Below are 19,421 nucleotides of genomic sequence, written 5' to 3'. Positions count from 1 at the left end.
GGTTTCGTTCTTCCAGTGTTTTGGAGAGGCACAGCGTTCTGACTCCTGGTGTCTTTGTGTTTGGAACCTAGTAGTACGAATGAACTCACGGCTGGTAGTGACTGAGAGACTCTGACGTCATGTATTACATCTCATGCACCAGTATCATGCTGCCATTTTTCATCAAGACAATTCTCTTCCACACGTGTCGCCTGTGAACTGGCTGCATGATGTTGGGGTACTCCTGTCGCCAGTAATATACCTGATCTATCCACATAGACCATGTATGGGACCAGTTTGGACTTCATCTCCGTCCGAGTGCCAGTACCCAAGACATCATGCACAAGTTACATCAGCTGAGGTTCAGTTTGCGTCAAGGTCGATGGCACCTTTACATAGGAAGCGTACGTAACCAGGCCAAAGTAGGTGAAACGTCATACGGATGAGTGAGCTCACAGTGGCATGTTCGTTGTAAATTTGACTAGGTATTGTGGTCACTGAAATTATCACCAAACGCCCTCTTGAACTGTGAAGATTCACGTCGTTTCCTCCACCCTTTCTGGGTTTTCACTTTTCTTGTCGGCAGTATATACAGCGTGATTCACGAAGATATGCAAAGATTTTAATATGTTATTCTACAAGTATAACTAAAAAAAAAAAGTTCATGTAAACATAGACCTGCAGTTGTTTAGTTACGGAGTTACGGCTAATAAAAGATTTTGCCCTAAATTTAGCAACATCACTAACATTTGCGGACCTATGTTTATATTACTTTTTTTCTTTAGTTTTACTTGTAGAATAACATATTAAAATCTTTGCATATCTTTGTGAATCACGCTGTATATAGGTTGTCCCACCTAACTCTGCCACCTCATGTATTTCCAAAGTGAAGCAAAATATGAAAAATGCAATAGGCTAGGGATGCACTTATATCAAGGACTTACAAAATTGGTATGAATGCACAATCAATAGAAGCAAACAAACATCGTTTCCAACACAAAGTTAAGTTTACTGAAGAAGCGCATATGTTTTTTTTTTTTCTACAGAAATGAAAAGTAGAAGGACGGTTTAGTATATGACGTAGTTCTAGTGTCCTAAACACAATTATTAATGACATACAGTCCACAGAAACTTCAAGTTCATAGCTGACATCTAGCTGGTAAACTCACTCACAAATAATCCGTAACGTCTGTGCGTCAACTCAACAGATGTTTTGAAGTCCCCACAATTTGCGTCAATACACTTGTGGAGGCGGTGTGCAAGTGAGCGTTACACAGACTGTAGTGGTTCCACAGATATTCCCGCACACGCAGCGGTAATACGTTGTTGCATGTACTCTGGTATCGCTGGGGATTCGTGTTACGCAAACTCTTTCACTGCGCCGCAGAGAAAGAAGTGTAACGGAATCACGTCGGAGGACAGGGCTGACTACCTGACACTCGTTCTGTCCACTGATTTGAAAATATTGCATCTATAGTTTCACTGGAAACACGTGTGTAGTGTGCAAGGCATCCAACACGCTGGAACCACATTGACAGATGCGTTTCCAAGACCACATTCTTCATGAGAAGGCGTAGAGCGCCTTGCAGAAATAGCGCGTATCGGCGTCCAATTAATCTTCCCTGATAAAAATAGGGACCTACAACATGGGTACCAATGATGCTGCACCAAACATTATCACCCCATTGTCATTGATTAGCAACCACGCGAAGCTAATGGGGATTTTGCGCGAACCAGTAGTACAAGTTCCATAGATTCACATGACCATCATTTGTGAACGAAACATTATCCGTAAGCAACGTATCGCATAGAGACTCAAGATGACCTCGCAGTCGCTGAAGCGCAAAACAGCGGAACTCAATGCGGCGTTCAAAGTAATTACCATAGAGTTCTTGGTGGAGTGAGATGTGATACGGAAGAAACATATGCCCTTGCAAAATTCTCCACAATACTGCGGTTTACTTCAGGACCGCATTCAACCTGCCATTCATTCACCTCAGGGTTGCGAACTACAGCAGCTAGAACAGCGGTTTAGTTGTCACTGTTGGTTGCTGTATTTGTACGTTGGCGCTTTCTGGGTGCCCAGCTACCTGTTTCCACGAGACTTCTGCAGACGTAGGTATGACGTGAAAGACCGGGTAGCGTTCAGCGTACACTGCTACGGCTGTGGTTGCATTTATGTGATATTCGCTCTAAATTGATATCACATCTGGTTTTCCTTCATTGCTGAAGACCGACGTAGCGACAAGACGACGCTAATGTCACAAGCCACATCAAAACCAGGAAAACACTGTCCGAAACGTATGTAAAATGCATTGCAATGTATTTTTCTGTTTAACACCGACAGCAGTAGAGAAGGCCTGAGCAAGAGACACCAGTAGACGAAACAGAGTAGGTAGATTGCGTACTGAGAGTGATCTGTGTACAGCAAGCTGCAGGACAGTGCAGGTAATTCTTGCCCTGCGCATTACGACAGTAGCGGAACTGCCGTTGCCATCCTTTAAAAATTTTTGTTTCCTTATTCCCTTTATATCAGAATTTATGAGGTTTAGAACAGTGAGACCAAGTCTTCCGTCACAAATTGTACCTCTAGTTCTCATTTCTGTAGAAAACCGTACTTGTGCCACTTAGGAAAACCTAGCTTTGTACTGAAAGTGGTGTTCGCCGACCTTTATGGATTACGCAAGCTCCTAACACAGATGCGTTCCTGGCCAATTGCGTTTTTGTCATCTCGTTTCTTTTCGGAAACATGTAGTAGTGCTTCGAGAATTTTCTCGTAAATTCTAGAACCACTCGTCCTTCTACCGCCTCGAATACACTATATTTTAAAAATAAGTGTGACAGAACGTACACACTGCGCGACACATGTTTGTGTGTGCAGGCTGGAAACGACTCACGGGCACAAGGTACAAGCGACGGTCGAACGGCATCGACAAGTGTTTGCCGCTCGCGCCACGGACATCGTATTGGAAGAACAAGGAGTGTTTATGTATCTTACGGTGTTTTATATCGTTGATTACTGTAACGAAAAAAAGAAGAACAGTTGAAACATTGTTAACTAAAATTCATGTATTGGACTTAAGAGAAGTGGGGCATGTGCATAACTGCTGGTGGTTATTAAGCCAAGTATATTGTAAATGTATTCTAACCGGATCTGACGTGAGACGAGTCGGTTGACTTGTACGAGTTCGAACATTTATGTGTGGGAAAGATTGAATTTGTTCTTTGTGGAAGTTGAAATATACTATGACTGAGTTAAAAGTATTCTTCGAGTTCTAAATTATTTCAAAAATAGAGAGAGAGTCTTATAAATTCCCGTAACCAGCATTATTCTTCGGAGGAGAAGGTTTTGGAGATAGATGGAACCGGCAATCCAGAGAAGAAGATCGACTGTGCAGATCAAGTCAACCGATGTGAGAGAGATGTGAATTTTGCTTGCAATCCAACGGCACACCGCTTCTTATCGTCACACATTGTTAGAATGTGAGATGGCAGAGTTCATTGGGGAACACTACAACGGGAATACGCGCTGATTTTACGTACTTTTTTTTAACAGCTTACATGACACCACGCAGTTCTCACAAGGGAACCTCCCCATCGTACCCCCCTCGGATTTATTTATAAGTTGGCACAGTGGATAGGCCTCGAAAAACTGAACACAAATCAATCGAGAAAACAGGAAGAAATTGTGTGGAACTATGAAAAAATAAGCAAAATATACAAACTGAGTAGTCCATGAGCAAGATAGGCAACATCAAGGACAACGTGAGCTTAGGAGCGCCGTGGTCCCGTGGTTAGCGTGAGCAACTGCAGAAGAAGAGGTACTTGGTTCAAATCTTTACTCGAGTGAAAAGTTTACTTTTTTTATTTTCGCAAAGTTATAATCTGTCCGTTCGTTCATTGACGTCTCTGTTCACTGTAATAAGTTTAGTGTCTGTATTTTGCGACCGCACCGCAAAACCGTGCGATTAGTAGACGAAAGGACGTGCCTCTCCAATGGGAACCGTAAACATTTGATCGCAAGGTCATAAGTCAACCTATTCCTCCACAGGAAAACACGTCTGATATATTCTATACGACATTGGTGACGACATGTGCTTCACATCACAGGAATATGTTGTCGACCCACCCAAATTGTACACTTGGCGAATGGGTAAAAAGATTCTTCTACCTTGCCCGATTTAGGTTTTCTTGTGGATGTGATAATAACTCCCAAAAAAGTGATGAAAACATAAGAGTTAGTCACATAAACTGCAACAAATGAATGCAACAGTTTCACAGTCGCACAGTTTTCCCTGTGCTCTGTCCAAACATATGTTTTTAACGTTTTCAAGTTTTTCCATGTGTAGACCATCAAATCTTGCATATGTCCAAGCAAATCTGAACATGTCCTGGAATTTTGGAGAAAGAAGTTGATTATGTGTGAGTGCCTGAACTTTGATAATTGTCTGAAAATTAAAAATTAAACTTTTCACTCAAGGCAAGACTTGAACTAAGAACCTTTCATTCCGCAACTGCTCACGCTAACCACAGGGCCATGGCGCTCCTACGCTGACACCCTCCTTGGTGTTGCATATGTTACCCATGGAATACTCAGTTTGTATATTTTACTTATTTTTTTCATAGTTCCACACAACTTCTTCCTGTTTTCTCGATTGATCTTTGTTCAGTTTTTCAAGGACTATCCACTGTGCCAACTTATAACTAAATCTGAGGGGGGTGCGATGGGGAGGTTCCCTTGTCAGAATGTTGATTAGAAAATTACTGAACTAAGAGTTGATGAACTGATAAAGCACGAAAAAATTAGAGACATTTTATGAAAAATAACATATTAAGAAAAAATTTTCTCAGATTCCTTGAGAGACTCCTCTGCAGAATAGGAGTATGCGACAAGGAAATCTCCCAACCTGGGTTTGAATACTCGTGATTTATTACTCTTTTTTTTATTTCTGTCGGACGCCTATCCAAAATCAAACCTGTTGTGTAGTACACACAGTTCTGTTCATTACTTACGGACGTGTTGTCTAAGTGTATATCGTTTTCCCCACTAGTGTTAACTGAGTGAACGCTGCAGTTTCTTCTGACTGAGTCAGCATTATTAACAACAAATCCCATGACGGAATATACGTGGAGGAATGTCAGAGTTAGGATTCCGAGATACACGAACAACGGCCTACACGAAGTACGTTAACAGACGCCGTAGAACAGTCTGATCGCCAACTTCTGGGCTGACAGTTTTCTTTGTGAGAGCACAGCGTTGCTCTAAAGTTTAATGTCCTCCGAGATAACAGAGTGAAAGCAAGAAACGTCGATAAGTCTAAATTAGACAAAGTGCAGGTCATTTTTATGATGAAGATAGAGGCATTCAGTTCCCGCACACTATCTTCAACGTGATACTTCTAAGAAAGTCTTCTATCCACCATCTACCAAATAATTTGAAATGGACGGCTTCACCGTATGTTTGTCTGCCTTCTGACATCAAAATTCGCTTTTGCATGAATTGTATGTAAGAAACCGTATACTTCGCCATTTATAGCATCTAAGATCTAATCTGCTGAAGGGTAAAAACTGTCGAGGAAAACAGAAGATGGAGTAGTATATATAACAAATAACTGAAGACATTGGAGTAAGTGCTACTGTGAAATGGAAAGGTTGGCGCAGGACATGTGAAAGAAAAAAGAACACGAAGACGCATAAAAAGTCATCCAGATCATATTACTTGTAAAGTCACACAGATCTGAGACAATGCAGTTATATATAAGGATGTAGGGGAGAGAGTTGTGTGTTGGAATACTCTACAGACTTTCGCCTCTGACCGGTCGTGTAAGAGAAGTTTAGCATATTTTCTTACTCCGTTTTGAAGTGATAGCATTTAATTTATGTACGCTGCAGTCTTTTCTTAAATTATAAATATTACCCCTGGTAAGTATGGTTTTACTAAGTGTGGGAGAGTGTTGCAAGATGCAACATGGTCATGTATCTAAGACCAAATAGTCTATTGAAATTCTGAAGTGTTGCAATCGCGAAAAGTTTGTCAATACTGTATATCATAGTCTGTGTGTTAAATCATTACTCTGCTACACACCAATAAAAAATCGGTAAAGGAAATCAAATTAAGAATAAGTACTATCAACAATCAGTTAAAAGTTAAAAACATTAGGAAATAGCTCTATTGCCAACTAAAACGAATTTCCGTTTTCAAGACAGGGAAATCCGTTCTTTATGTATTTCAAAATCAGTAATTAGATTGAAACGCTGACCAGGAAACATCATCTGTTCCTAAGTGCACTCTCCTCCAGGTACACGCTCAACCCTATTTTCTGATAAGATTTCAAATTGGTGCATCGATTGGTAACTTGTTTTAATAACTTCACTTCATAAAATGTAAAACATAATACTCCATGGTTACAACACCAATGAATCACAACTGAAATCGGTCAAGCCATCAAATACATCAAATACCTGGGTGTAAGAATCTGTAGGGGTATGCAATGTCACGATGACTTACGCACGGTCCTAGCATGACAGTAGACTGAGTTCGGTTAAGGCAGGATACTGGGATAATCCTGGGAGTTTATAAAGGACCTGCTTACAAATCAATTGTGCGTTCCAGGTTGGAAGACTGATTGGGTGTATGACCTCTGTACCAAATAGGACCAACAGGGCATGCTGAATGTATAAACTGAAGGACAGCATGAAGAGTCAGGTTTGCCAGACTCATGGGAGAGCCTCGGGAAAATGTTAAACAAAGCAGACACTTGAAGATAGAATCTAGTTACCCCGCTAATTCCCAATTACAAACTTTCGAGAACTAGTGCTTTCACAACGAAACTTTGTCTCGAAACCTGGAAGAAAATCCAAAGAGATTCTGATCGTATGTGAAGTATGTTAGCGGCAAGAAACAATCAATGCCTTCTCTGCGCGATAGCAATGGAGATACTATTGAAGACATTGCTGCCAAAGCCAAGTAACTAAACACAGTCTCCCGAAATGCCTTCACAAAAGAAGACGAAGTAAATATTCCCGAATTCGAATCGAGAACAGCTGCTAACGTGAGTCTCGTAGAAGTAAATATCCTCGGAATAGTGAAACAACTTAAATCACATACTAAAAGCAAGTCTTCTCGTACAGACTGTATACCAATTAGGTTCCTTTCGGAGTATGCTGATGCATTAGCTCCATACTTAACAATCATATACAACTGCTCGCTCGACGAAAGATCCGTTCCTAAAGACTGGAAAGTTGCACAGGTCACACTAATGTTCAAGAAAGGTAGTAGGAGTAATCCACTAAATTACAGGCCCATATCGTTAAAGTCGATATGCAGTAGGATTTTGGAACATACACTGTGTTCGAACAACATGAATTACCTCAAGGAAAACGGTCTATTGACACACAGTCAACATCGGTTTAGGAAAAATCGTTCTTGTGAAACACAACTAGCTGAGTGCTATTGACAAGGGATTTCAGATCGATTCCGTATTCCTGGATTTCCGGAAAGCTTTTGACACTCTACCGCACAAGCGGCTCGTAGTGAAATTGCATACTTATGGAATATCGTCTCAATTATGTGACTTGATTTGTGATTTCCTGTCAGAGAGGTCACAGTTCCTAGCAATTGACGGAAAGTCATCGAGTAAAACTGAAGTGATTTCTGGCGTTCCCCAACGTAGTGTTATAGGCCCTTAGCTGTTCCTTATCTATATAAACGATTTGGGAGACAATCTGAGCAGACGTCTTCGGTTATTTGCAGATGACGCTGTCGTTTATCGACTAATAAAGTCATCAGAAGATCAAAACAAACTGCAAAACGATTTAGAAAAGATATCTGAACGGTGCGAAAAGTGGCAGTTGGCCCTAAATAACGAAAAGTGTGAGGTCATCCACATGAGTGCTAAAAGGAACTCGTTAAACTTCCGTTACACGACAAATCAGTCTAATCTAAAATCCGTAAATTCAGCTAAATATATAGGTATTACAATTATGAACAACTTCAATTGGAAGGAACACATAGAAAATGTTGTGGTGAAGGCTAACCAAAGACTGCGTATTATTGGCAGGACATTTAGAAAATGCAACAGACCTACGAAGGAGACTGCCTACACTACGCTTGTCCGTCGTCTTTTATAATACTGCTGCGTGGTGTGGTATCGTTACCAGGTAGGACTGACGGAGTACATCGAAAAAGTTCAAAGTAAGGCAGCACGTTTTGTATTATCGAGAAATATGGGAGATAGTGTCACAGAAATGATACAGGATTTGGGCTAGACATCATTAAAAGAAAGACGTTTTTCGTTGCGACGGAATCTTATCACGAAATTCCAATCACCAGCTTTCTCCTCCGAATGCGAAAATATTTTGTTGACACGGACCTACACAGGGAAGAACGATCGCCACGATAAAATAAGGGAAATCAGAGCTCGTACGGAAAGACATAGGTTCAAAAACGGTTCAAATGGCTCTGAGCACTATGGGATTTAACTGCTGAGATCATCAGTCCCCTAGAACTTAGAACTACTTAAACCTAACTAACCTAAGGACATCACACACATCCATGCCCGAGGCAGGATTCGAACCTGCGACCGTAGTGGTCGCGCGGTTCCAGACAGTAGCGCCTAGAACCGCGCGCTATACGAGATTGGAATAATAGAGAATTGTGAAGGTGGTTCGATGAACCCTCTGCCAGGCACTTAAATGTGATTTGCAGAGTATCCATGTAGATGTAGATGTAGATGTAGTGTTAGGAGGAAACTGCAGATATTCTTCAGACACCTTAGGTTTCGCTCCACTTGGAACTTTGAGAGCAGATTGGCGTAATTACAAAGGCATTTAGAAGACGTTCTCGCATTTCATAAACGATTGGGGCGGGAAGAAACCATAACATGTGTACAGGGCGACAAACATACGGAAACACCAAAAACACATCACATTACCTTGCCCGATACGGTTTAGGAAGCCAGTTGTTCAAAACAGCTTCCAGCCGCCTCGGAATGGAAAACTAGAGGTCCTGCATGGTTTTCAGGGGGACCTTATATCAATATTACTATAAAATAGCGACAAGTTCAGGTAACGACGATGGAGGTGGATAGAGAATCCGCACCTTCTCTCCAAAGCAGATCACAAAGACTCAATAATATTGAGAATTACTGAATGTGGTAACCAGGCGAGATACTACGATTCATTCTCGTCTTCACAAAACCAGTCTTGGACCAGGCGAGCTGTGTGAACAAGGGCCCGGTCGTCTAGGAACATCTTCGTCGATAGGGAGCAAATATTGTACTACGGGATGGACCTGATCAGCCAGAGTAGCCACATAATCCATGGCGGTAAATCGATATCGCAGAGTAACTACTGCGTCCATGGATTACCACTATATGGCTGCCCAAATCATCACCGAACCCCCACCATATCTCGCTCTCGGGACCATAATTCGAGCAGAAGTTTGGAACAATGTGGAACAAGACTCATCCGACCAAACGACTTTCTTGCATCGCTCCATAGTCTAGATTTCATCACTTCGGCACCACGTTTCACTGTTATGGGCATTTACAGGGTGCTACAGAAAGGTACGGCCAAACTTTCAGGAAACATTCCTCACACACAAATAAATAAAAGATGTTATGTGGTCATGTGTCCGGAAACGCTTAATTTCCACGTTAGAGCTCATTTTAGTTTCGTCAGTATGTCCTGTACTTTCTCGATTCACCGCCAGTTGGCCCAATTGAAGGAAGGTAATGTTGACTTCGGTGCTTGTGTTGACATGCGACTCATTGCTCTACAGTACTAGCATCAAGCACATCAGTACGTAACATCAACAGGTTAGTGTTCATCACGAACGTGGTTTTGCAGTCAGTGCAATGTTTACAAATGCGGAGTCGGCAGATGCCCATTTGATGTATGGATTAGCACGGGGCAATAGCAGTGGCGCGGTACGTTTGTATCGAAACAAATTTCCAGAACGAAGGTGTCCCGACAGGAAGACGTTCGAAGCAATTGATCGCCGTCTGAGGGAGCACGGAACATTCCAGCCTATGACTCGCGACTCGGGAAGACCTAGAACGATGAGGACGCCTTCAATGGACGAGGCAATTCTTCGTGCAGTTGACGATAACCCTAATGTCAGCGTCAGAGAAGTTGCTGCTGTATAAGGTAACGTTGACCACGTCACTGTATGGAGAGTGCTACGGGAGAACCAGTTGTTTCCGTACGTGTGCAGGCACTATCAGCAGCTGATTGGCCTCCACGGGTACACTTCTGCGAATGGTTCATCCAACAACGTATCAAATGGTTCAAATGGCTCTGAGCACTATGGGACTTAACATCTGTGGTCATCAGTCCCCTAGAACTAACCTAAGGACATCACACAACACCCAGCCATCACGAGGCAGAGAAAATCCCTGACCCCGCCGGGAATCGAACCCGGGAACCCGGGCGTGGGAAGCGAGAACGCTACCGCAAACAACGTATCAATCCTCATTTCAGTGCAAATGTTCTCTTTACGGATGAGGCTTCATTCCAACGTGATCAAATTGTAAATTTTCACAATCAACATGTGTGGGCTGACGAGAATCCGCACGCAATTGTGCAATCACGTCAACACAGATTTTCTGTAAACGTTTGGGCAGGCATCGTTGGTGATGTCCTGATTGCGCCCCATATTCTTCCACCTACGCTCAATGGAGCACGTTATCATGATTTCATACGGGATACTCTACCTGTGCTGCTAGAACATGTGCCTTTACAAGTAGGACACAACATGTGTTTCATGCACGTTGGAGCTCCCGCACATTTCAGTCGAAGTGTTCGTACGCTTCTCAACAACAGATTCGGTGACCGATGGATTGGTAGAGGCGGACCAATTCCATGGCGTCCACGCTCTCCTGACCTCAACCCTCTTGACTTTCATTTATGGGGGCATTTGAAAGCTCTTGTCTACGCAAGCCCGGTACCAAATGTAGAGACTCTTCGTGCTCGTATTGTGGACGGCTGTGATACAATACGCCATTCCCCAGGGCTGCATCAGCGTATCAGGGTTTCCATGCGACGGAGGGTGGATGCATGTATCCTCGCTAACGGAGGACATTTTCAACATTTCCTGTAACAAAGGGTTTGAAGTCACGCTGGTAAGTTCTGTTGCTGTGTGTTTCCATTCCATGATTAATGTGATTTGAAGAGAAGTAATAAAATGAGCTCTAACATGGAAAGTAAGCGTTTCCGGACACATGTCCACATAACATATTTTCTTTCTTTGTGCGTGAGGAATGTTTCCTGAAAGTTTGGCCGTACCTTTTTGTAACACCCTGTATATCAGTGAGGAGTGGTTTTGGAACTCAAACTACCCTTGCAATTACCTGCAATATGCCATACCAAAAACAGCGATACAAAACCTACAAGCAACGGATGGCTAGAACTCACATCAAGGACGGGAGCGAACGGCCTCATGATGTGGCCAAATATGTGTGTGTAATAAAAAATCAATCGTTCTTTTTACTTCTAAAAGACTCCCAGTTGTAGACGTCGCCGTGAAAGACAGAAGACCAATCAATATGAACCACACAAACATCTGTCATCGGCAGATGTGGACACCCCATTACGGAAGCTTTCAGAAGAACACCTGTACGTGTTGTGAAGTTTATGTTTACTTTTGCTACACAAAGCGCCTTGTCGGCGCAGCGAGACAAATGGGACTTCCCATTCTGGAGTCTGTCGGGACGACTCTCAGTCCGGCTGGTCAATAGAGTACCGGCTGAGTTTCCCGGAAGGACTCGCCTCCCGCTGGGAGGCCTGCAGGTCTTCAGCCTCGTGACAGGTACCGGCGCGCTACTGTCTGATTGGTCCGACCACCCTTGGAGGAATCGCTTCCGTTCCTTCCTGCGAATATGGTCCTTTTCTTTTGTCACTACGTGACTATACTGTAAAGCTACTGAACGTTTCAAAACTTTGCTGGACCGAGCGAGGTGGCTCAGTGGTTAGCACTCTAGACTGTCATTCAGGAGGACAACGGTTGAAACCCGCGTCCAGCCATCCAGATTTAGATCTTCCGTGATTTCCCTAAATCACTCGAGGCACATGTCGGGATGATTCCTTTGAAAGAGCACGGCTGATATTCTTCTCCATCCTTAACACAATCCGGACTTGTGCTCCGTTTCTAATGACCTCGATGTCAACAGGACGTTTAACCCAATGTTCATTTTTTTTTTTAACTTTACTGGACGTGCCTTTGATGACATCTACACTACCAGTCGAAAGACTGATGATCCATGATAGAAACTATAAGCTCCATTTTATGTATAGACACACTCTACAGACTAAATAGATCAACAAAATAGGAATTTTCTATCTTTACCACGAAGTACACTGCAGTAAGGTTCAGATTTTAGCTTTTTCAAATTCCTGAGAACAGCTGTACTAGCTCTTGCGTTTCTGCAGATAAAGATTTTTTTATAATTTTTTTTACAGAGATTGCAGTCCAAAACGTGCGTAAATTACTCCATAGATAAAGAAACTTCCTGGCAGATTAAAACTGTATGCCGGACCGAGACTCGAACTCGGGACCTTTGCCTTTCGCGGGCAAGTGCTCTACCAACTGAGCTACCCAAGCACGACTCACGCCCCCTCCTCACAGCTTCACTTATGCTAGTGAGTCGTGCTTGGGTAGCTCAGTTGGTAGAGCACTTGCCCGCGAAAGGCAAAGGTCCCGAGTTCGAGTCCCGGTCCGGCACACAGTTTTCATCTGCCAGGAAGTTTCACATCAGCGCACACTCCGCTGCAGAGTGAAAATCTCATTCTACTCCATAGATCTTCGGTATTAGATGACAGCACTTCTGACTTCCCTGTGGAGTTCATCTCATACGAGCTGGATGGGGGTTTAAGTCATGCGACTGACGTGGCCAAATTATGTTCCTCACTTTCTCACGTTTCTCTGTCCTATTGACATACTCTTTGCACAGTTTAAAAGCATGCTAGGCATTACTGTCCTGCTGCAGAACAAATCTACCAATAACTCTTTTGTGAGATGGATCTCCACTGTTGACCACCATCCTGTGATTTCCTTCCCACTTTAATGTTCCATTAATTCTCAGTAGATCACCGATATTATAGCCCACGAAAAATCCCCTCACCGTGACCGACCCTCAACCACACCGTTGGCGTGACACGCTAACTCTTCACAAGTTCTCCACTAAGTCGACGAACAAACATTCAACGATGGCTTCCAGACACTTCAGACCTATATTCGTCCGCGAGTAATAGCTTGGACCATCGCTGCATGCTCCAGTTTTTATGTTGCTGTGTCCATTGCAATCTTCTCACCTCATTTTGTTTGTGTAATAAAGGCTTTATGGTCGTTAGGCAGCCCTTGAAGCCTTGTTCACGAAGACGGCATTCCACTGTTGAGACAGAGATTGCCAGTTGCTTGCCTGCTATTAACTTCCTCGATAATTTCAGGCGCAGCACGAGTCCTCTGACTTTTACTCTGTACCCATATGAAGTGATGTTTCCTGTTTGGTTTTACTTGGAGACTTCCATATCGCGAAACACTTCCATTGCCACCAGCTCGCTTGATCCGTTGCAATGCCTACATTGTAGACTGGGCTACACTATCTTCTGTTGCTTTTGCCTTATTAGAATAGTCTTCCTGATGCTGAACTACAATTACAGCACATTTTTCAATTTCAGACTCCTGTTTATGTCCCATTGGGAGTTAACTTGATATGAACCTGATGAGGTGCACAAACACGCTGGTAGATGCACACAGTGTACTGCAAACTAATGCGAACTGATTGCTGCGCAGACAGCTGAGGGAATGAGGCCTATCCGATTGGAATCGTCTTAAATAAAGCCATGTCAGTGGTGTTGTGGATACTCATGGGCGCCCCTCTATGCGAACAACCACTCAACTACACTACAGAGGTGCTTAGTCTTGGTTTTATTATCAGAACGGAGATATAAAACGATATTCAAAATGAAATTGCAGTTTTAACAACAAATCCATAGTTACGACAGGTGATCGAACACTTTTTACTGGTAGCGTGCGTTTTAGTCCCCAAGTCACCTCACGATGTGTCGCGGAAAGTAACTCTGTTACCACTATCATTTTACCATCTTCTCTGTTCCATTCACGATTGGAGCGCGGGAAGAACGACTTACAATAAACTTCCGCGTGATCTCTCGTTTCTCTGAATATCTATTCGCGGTCATTTCGTGAGGCATATGCGGAAAGAATTTACCTGTGCCCTCCTCTTTCTCGTTCGTACGTACACGGAATTTCAACAGTAACCTTCTCTATCATACAAATCTTTTGTAGGCACTCCCACTGAAATTTGTTCCCTGCAGTCATGGAATGTGCGGCTAGTCCCGGCGGAGGTTCGAGTCCTCCCTCGGGCAGGGGTATGTGTGTTTGTCCTTCGGATAATTTAGGTTAAGTAGTGTGTAAGCTAGGGGACTGATGACCTTATCAGTTAAGTCCCATAAGAGTTCACACACATTTGAACTTTTTTTTTAAAAAAATTTGTTGAACATCTCCGTAAGCTCTCGCGCCCACTATAAGATCCCATGCTGAAAGGCACAGCCCTTCGTTGCATCTTCTCTATCACTTGGTAATGGCCCCGAACCGATGAAAAAAGAATTAGTCGAACAAGTATTGTGTAAGTCGCATCGTTCGTTGATGAATTCTATTTCCTTAAGATTCTTCCAATGAATCTCAGACTAGCTCCTACTTTTCCTAAATTGAGCTTTATGTGGTCATTCCAGTTTGGTGGCTCCAGATGGTTATGCCTAGATATTTTTCGTGTAGTTACTGTTTCCAGTGAGTTCCCAGCTATAGCGCAATCGATCATCAATGGAACTGTTCGTCTGTTATTGATGTTCAGAGTCAACTGCCAGCATCGCTACAATCATCTAACCTCGGAAGGCCTCCCTGGTGTTACCATCTCTTCTGACGTCATCCACTAGATCATTTATATGTACTGTAAACAGTAAACCCCCTGCTACACCCCCATGGAGTACCCTAGAAATTACCTTTACGTCTGTAGATTTCATTCGGTTAAGAACAGCGTACTGAATTTTATCTCTTAAGAACCTTTGAATACAGTCACAAATCAGTCATAGGGTGCGAGCTACGCTGTCAAATAGCCTTGATCAATCTGTGATAAAACCTAAAACTATGCTCCATCTCCTATAAAACATGATAGAGCCTAATAGCCTCCCAGATCACCGTCATGTACTTGGTAAAATGTCTTTTATGAAACATCTCTGACGAAGTTATTTAACAATGTAATACGAGCCTTGGATGTAATTCATTTCACTGATTGTAAAGCGCTACACATCAGTGAGTCTGAGCAGGAATTTCGTCGCCAGATGTTACTGGCAGTTACTGCGGTACGTTCCAGGAGACATTTAAACATTTCAGGAGATGGAAGTATGGACCATCTCGTTTCATCTCCCTTTACATCAATTTTTGCAAATGAAATTTATATTCTGTTCTTTTGAAAATTTGGTTGCCGGTATACGGTACGAACGATTCATCGATCACGAAATGCAGATTTACTTAACGTTATGTCAACTAGGAGGATGGAATATGGAGGAGCTACATGTTGCTGATAGAATTTGTACCACCAGTGAACCCCCGATTCTCTAAAGAATCGAATTACCATGTATAATACACTTTAAACATCTGATTACAAATGAGTTAATCTGTTGAATATTTTAAGTTCAATAAGTAAGGGAGAAAAAATGTGGAAAAGGTTCGAAATTATGCTTCAAGTTGTTGGAAGCCACCAAGTGTTCTCATTATGAAACACTGGATCAACATATTCAGGGTAATTTGTGCCCCATTTCAAGCAGAAGCTAGTTTTTCGCGTGTCTCTATCTTTACTTCGTCATAACGCCAGAACTACGTTTCGTAGAACGAAATAACCTGGCAGGTACATTCAGTGATGTATGTGGACGCTGTCTGCAAATTGTGTTGCGAATTAAGTCGATGGTAAAGAAGTAATAAATCAAAACCTCCTGTCTGACGCTGAAGTTTGACTACTTGAACAACGAAAATGTAGTAAACGATGAGTTTTTGTTCCTTTCTTCATTTTGTAGGCTGTGTCAGCCAGAAAAAGTTTCCTAAAATTTTAAATTTTGTGCAAGTTTCGTTTGAAGTCGCTAAGTGCTCTCATTCTCAAAAACTGTACGAATAAACCATTTGCACGACGTCAGTTACGCAGCGTCAGAAGAAACACACATTATCTTACTGTAATAGTTTTAGTATTGTGTTAAACTTTTAACGTAAGGGTATATCTCTTTCTTAGTAGATTATGAGAGTATTTTAAAATTTTAAAATTTTATATTCGGTCAATAATCATGCAAAATATTGGAAATAAATTTTTGTAACCCCTGGAAACAGTTAGAGACGCAACCTGCAAACAGCATAAGGTTTTGAGTTCTGGGATAGACGCTTATTAAAGTACAGGATTGTTATAATTAAACTTTCTGTGCTTGAGAGGGGTCCACGACACACGAGTGACCGTAGAACAATGAAACCTTGAGCAAACATTCGGAAGAGAAATAACGAATAAAAAGTTGAAAGAAACACACTTTTTCATTTCCATGCCTAAGCGTAACGTTTGTTAATTGTGTACGACGTTTAAGTTCTGGAATACAAGCGTTGCTCAATGTGACGACCACCTGCATCCACGACAGCCTGGAACCGCACTGCTGCTGCCCGAAGCAGTGGTGGACACATTGCACATTGCGTCCAGCATTCTCAGCCATGGCAACAGTAACTTCTTTAACAATTTGTGGCGCCCTTCGGCCTTTCCCATGAGCAATTCCCAAATCGCCAGTTAATTTGAACTTCCGAATGATGTTTCTCAAACCCAGTGCGGAAAGAAGGCCTCAAAGTGTTCCTTTAATACGTCAAACTCGCGAAGACCTGCAGGGCTATTGATGTTGCTTTGATTAAATAGGTTTACAACTAAGGCTCTGCTCAAATGGTTCAAATGGCTCTGAGCACTATTGGACTTAACATCTGACCTTATCAGTCCCCTAGAACTTAGAACTACTTAAACGTAACTAACCTAAGGACATCACACACATCCATGCTCGAGGCAGGATTCGAATCTGCGACCGTACCGGTCTCGCCGTTCCAGACTGAACCGCCTAGAACCGCTCGGCCACAACGGCCGGCGGCTCTGCTCACCATGTTCAGACCCACGTTGACTGTTTGCAACTTTGATGCACACTGATGCTTGTGTTTCAATCCTACATCGCCGTCCCAGTAGCGGCGCCTAACGGCAAGTCATGACACTAAAACGCAAACCCTGCAGCTCACAGTGTGAACATTGATACATATTATAAAAATATGTGTGTGTGTGTGTTCCAGATCTCCTAAACCATTGGACCAATTTCAACCAAACCTTGTACACATATACCTTACTGTCAGACAACAATCGCTGTGGGAATAAGAACCACCTTCCTATTAAAGGGGCCGGCCGGAGTGGCCGAGCGGTTAAAGGCGCTACAGTCTGGAACCGCACGACCGCTACGGTCGCAGGTTCGAATCCTGCCTCGGGCATGGATGTGTGTGATATCCTTAGGTTAGTTAGGTTTAAGTAGTTCTAAGTTCTAGGTGACTTATGACCACAGCAGTTGAGTCCCATAGTGCTCAGAGCCATTTTTTTTTTGAACCTATTAAAGGGGTTGGGATAACACATGTAATCACATACTTTAGCCATCCAATATTAGAGAATGAGGAGCATTTAGTGACTTTCAAGAAACTTTACACATAATTTCAAACCTTTTCACGGTGGGAACCCCCACAAAATGTCGACAGCAAAAATGTTTATCGTTTACTACATTTCCGCTGTTCATGCACTAAAAATGCCGCATGAAGCACGACGTTTTCATTTATTACGTCTTTCGAAATCCATTCGCAACACATTTTGCGGACAGCATTCACATACACCGCTAATGGCACCTACAAATTGACGTCATAAACATTAAGCACAACGCCAGACGCTGCGCGGTGCGGCGGCGGACGCACGGCTACAATAAATACCTGGACATCGACGGGTCTCTTCGCTAGCCATTTCCATAAAGTTGGTTACCCAATATGGTAAATAGTTTTCCGTCTTCACTAGCCTAAATGAGAAAGTTTAACTACAGCCATTCCGTAGGTATTATAGGCAAACACATTTGTTTCAGAAATGGTGATAGCTCATTTCGGTGTATGTATCAGTACATGCCCGAGGGATATGGTTCATTAAGGCAACTGGTGCAGTTCTCTTACTCTCTATTACGTCCTTAATATTTACCGAGAAGCTACGTGAGGAAACGCGCTCATGCCGGTGTACGGCGATCGTCGCATCACAGCACTAACTTCGTGAATGAATAGTATGAACAGGGCTGGTAAGTCATTAGCAGTCATCTATGTGCGGAACCTCAGTAGTTGAGCTTTATCACCTCCGTATCAGCCCCCGGTAGCTGAGTGGTAAGCGCGGCAGAATGTCAATCCTAAGGGCCCGGGTTCGATTCATGGCTAGTTCGGAGATTTTCTCCGCTCAGGGACTGGGTGTTGTGTTGTCCTAGTCATCATCATTTCATCCCCTTCTACGCACAAGTCGCCTACGTGGCGTCAGATCGAAAGACTTGCACCCGGCGAACGGTCTACCCGACGGGAGGCCCTAGCCACACGACATTTATCACCTCCGTGAAAGCATTGCGTTCAGATCCACATCTAGGCTGTGGGCACGGTGACATTTCCGGGGAGGAGCCAGATATGAAGGGTACACCTGTTTGCAAAAAGAAAGGAGAACAACCCACGAAAAATTAAAGTGGAAAAACTAGTAATAAAGCCTTTCCCTACATCAAAATAATCGAAATTAGTTATAAAAATCTTTCTGATGTAAAGAAAAGCGAGTCATCTAGCCGGCTTCAGCTACCAGACTACGCAGTGTTCACTGCGTCTATGTATTCATAAAAGAACGTATACGTAACACGTGGCGTTAAAGATCGCAGAAATGTCTTGTGTAATTGAATTTGCGGTAGTTTAAACTTATCGATACGTTCAATTAAGATAGTATTTCACACAGTATCGACAACTAAGATTGATAACGACCGGAAATAAGTGAATATCAACGCGAAGTCATACACACCCTTTCGACTTCCTCGGAAACAGATACTCCTAACAGCCACTACTTGGCTTGTCTTCTTAGAACGAACGATTAACACTTGTTGTCAGAATAGGGTGTACACAATGGCATAAGATTGGGGTTGGGTTTTTTTTCGGGGAAGAGGCCAAACTGTGAGGTCATCGGTCTCATCTGATTAGGGAAGGACGGGGAATAAAGTCGGCTGTGCCCTTTCAAAGGAATCATCCCGACATTTGCCTGGAGCGATTTAGGGAAATCACGGAAAACCTAAATCAGGATGGCCGGACTCGGGATTGGACCGTC

The 19,421-nt window shown here is 42.9% G+C and overlaps 1 non-coding gene across 1 annotated transcript; it reads right to left on the bottom strand.

Moving 5' to 3' along the window:
• Positions 1-12,506: 12,506 nt before the first annotated feature.
• On the bottom strand, positions 12,507-12,581 carry Trnas-cga (transfer RNA serine (anticodon CGA)). Its single transcript has one exon. It is a non-coding gene; the product is annotated as a tRNA-Ser (tRNA).
• Between the last annotated feature and the right edge of the window lie 6,840 nt (positions 12,582-19,421).

This window comes from Schistocerca serialis, chromosome 4, assembly GCF_023864345.2.
Source record: "Schistocerca serialis cubense isolate TAMUIC-IGC-003099 chromosome 4, iqSchSeri2.2, whole genome shotgun sequence".
Taxonomy (NCBI): domain Eukaryota; kingdom Metazoa; phylum Arthropoda; class Insecta; order Orthoptera; family Acrididae; genus Schistocerca; species Schistocerca serialis.
This window is presented reverse-complemented; position numbering and strand designations above follow the sequence as displayed.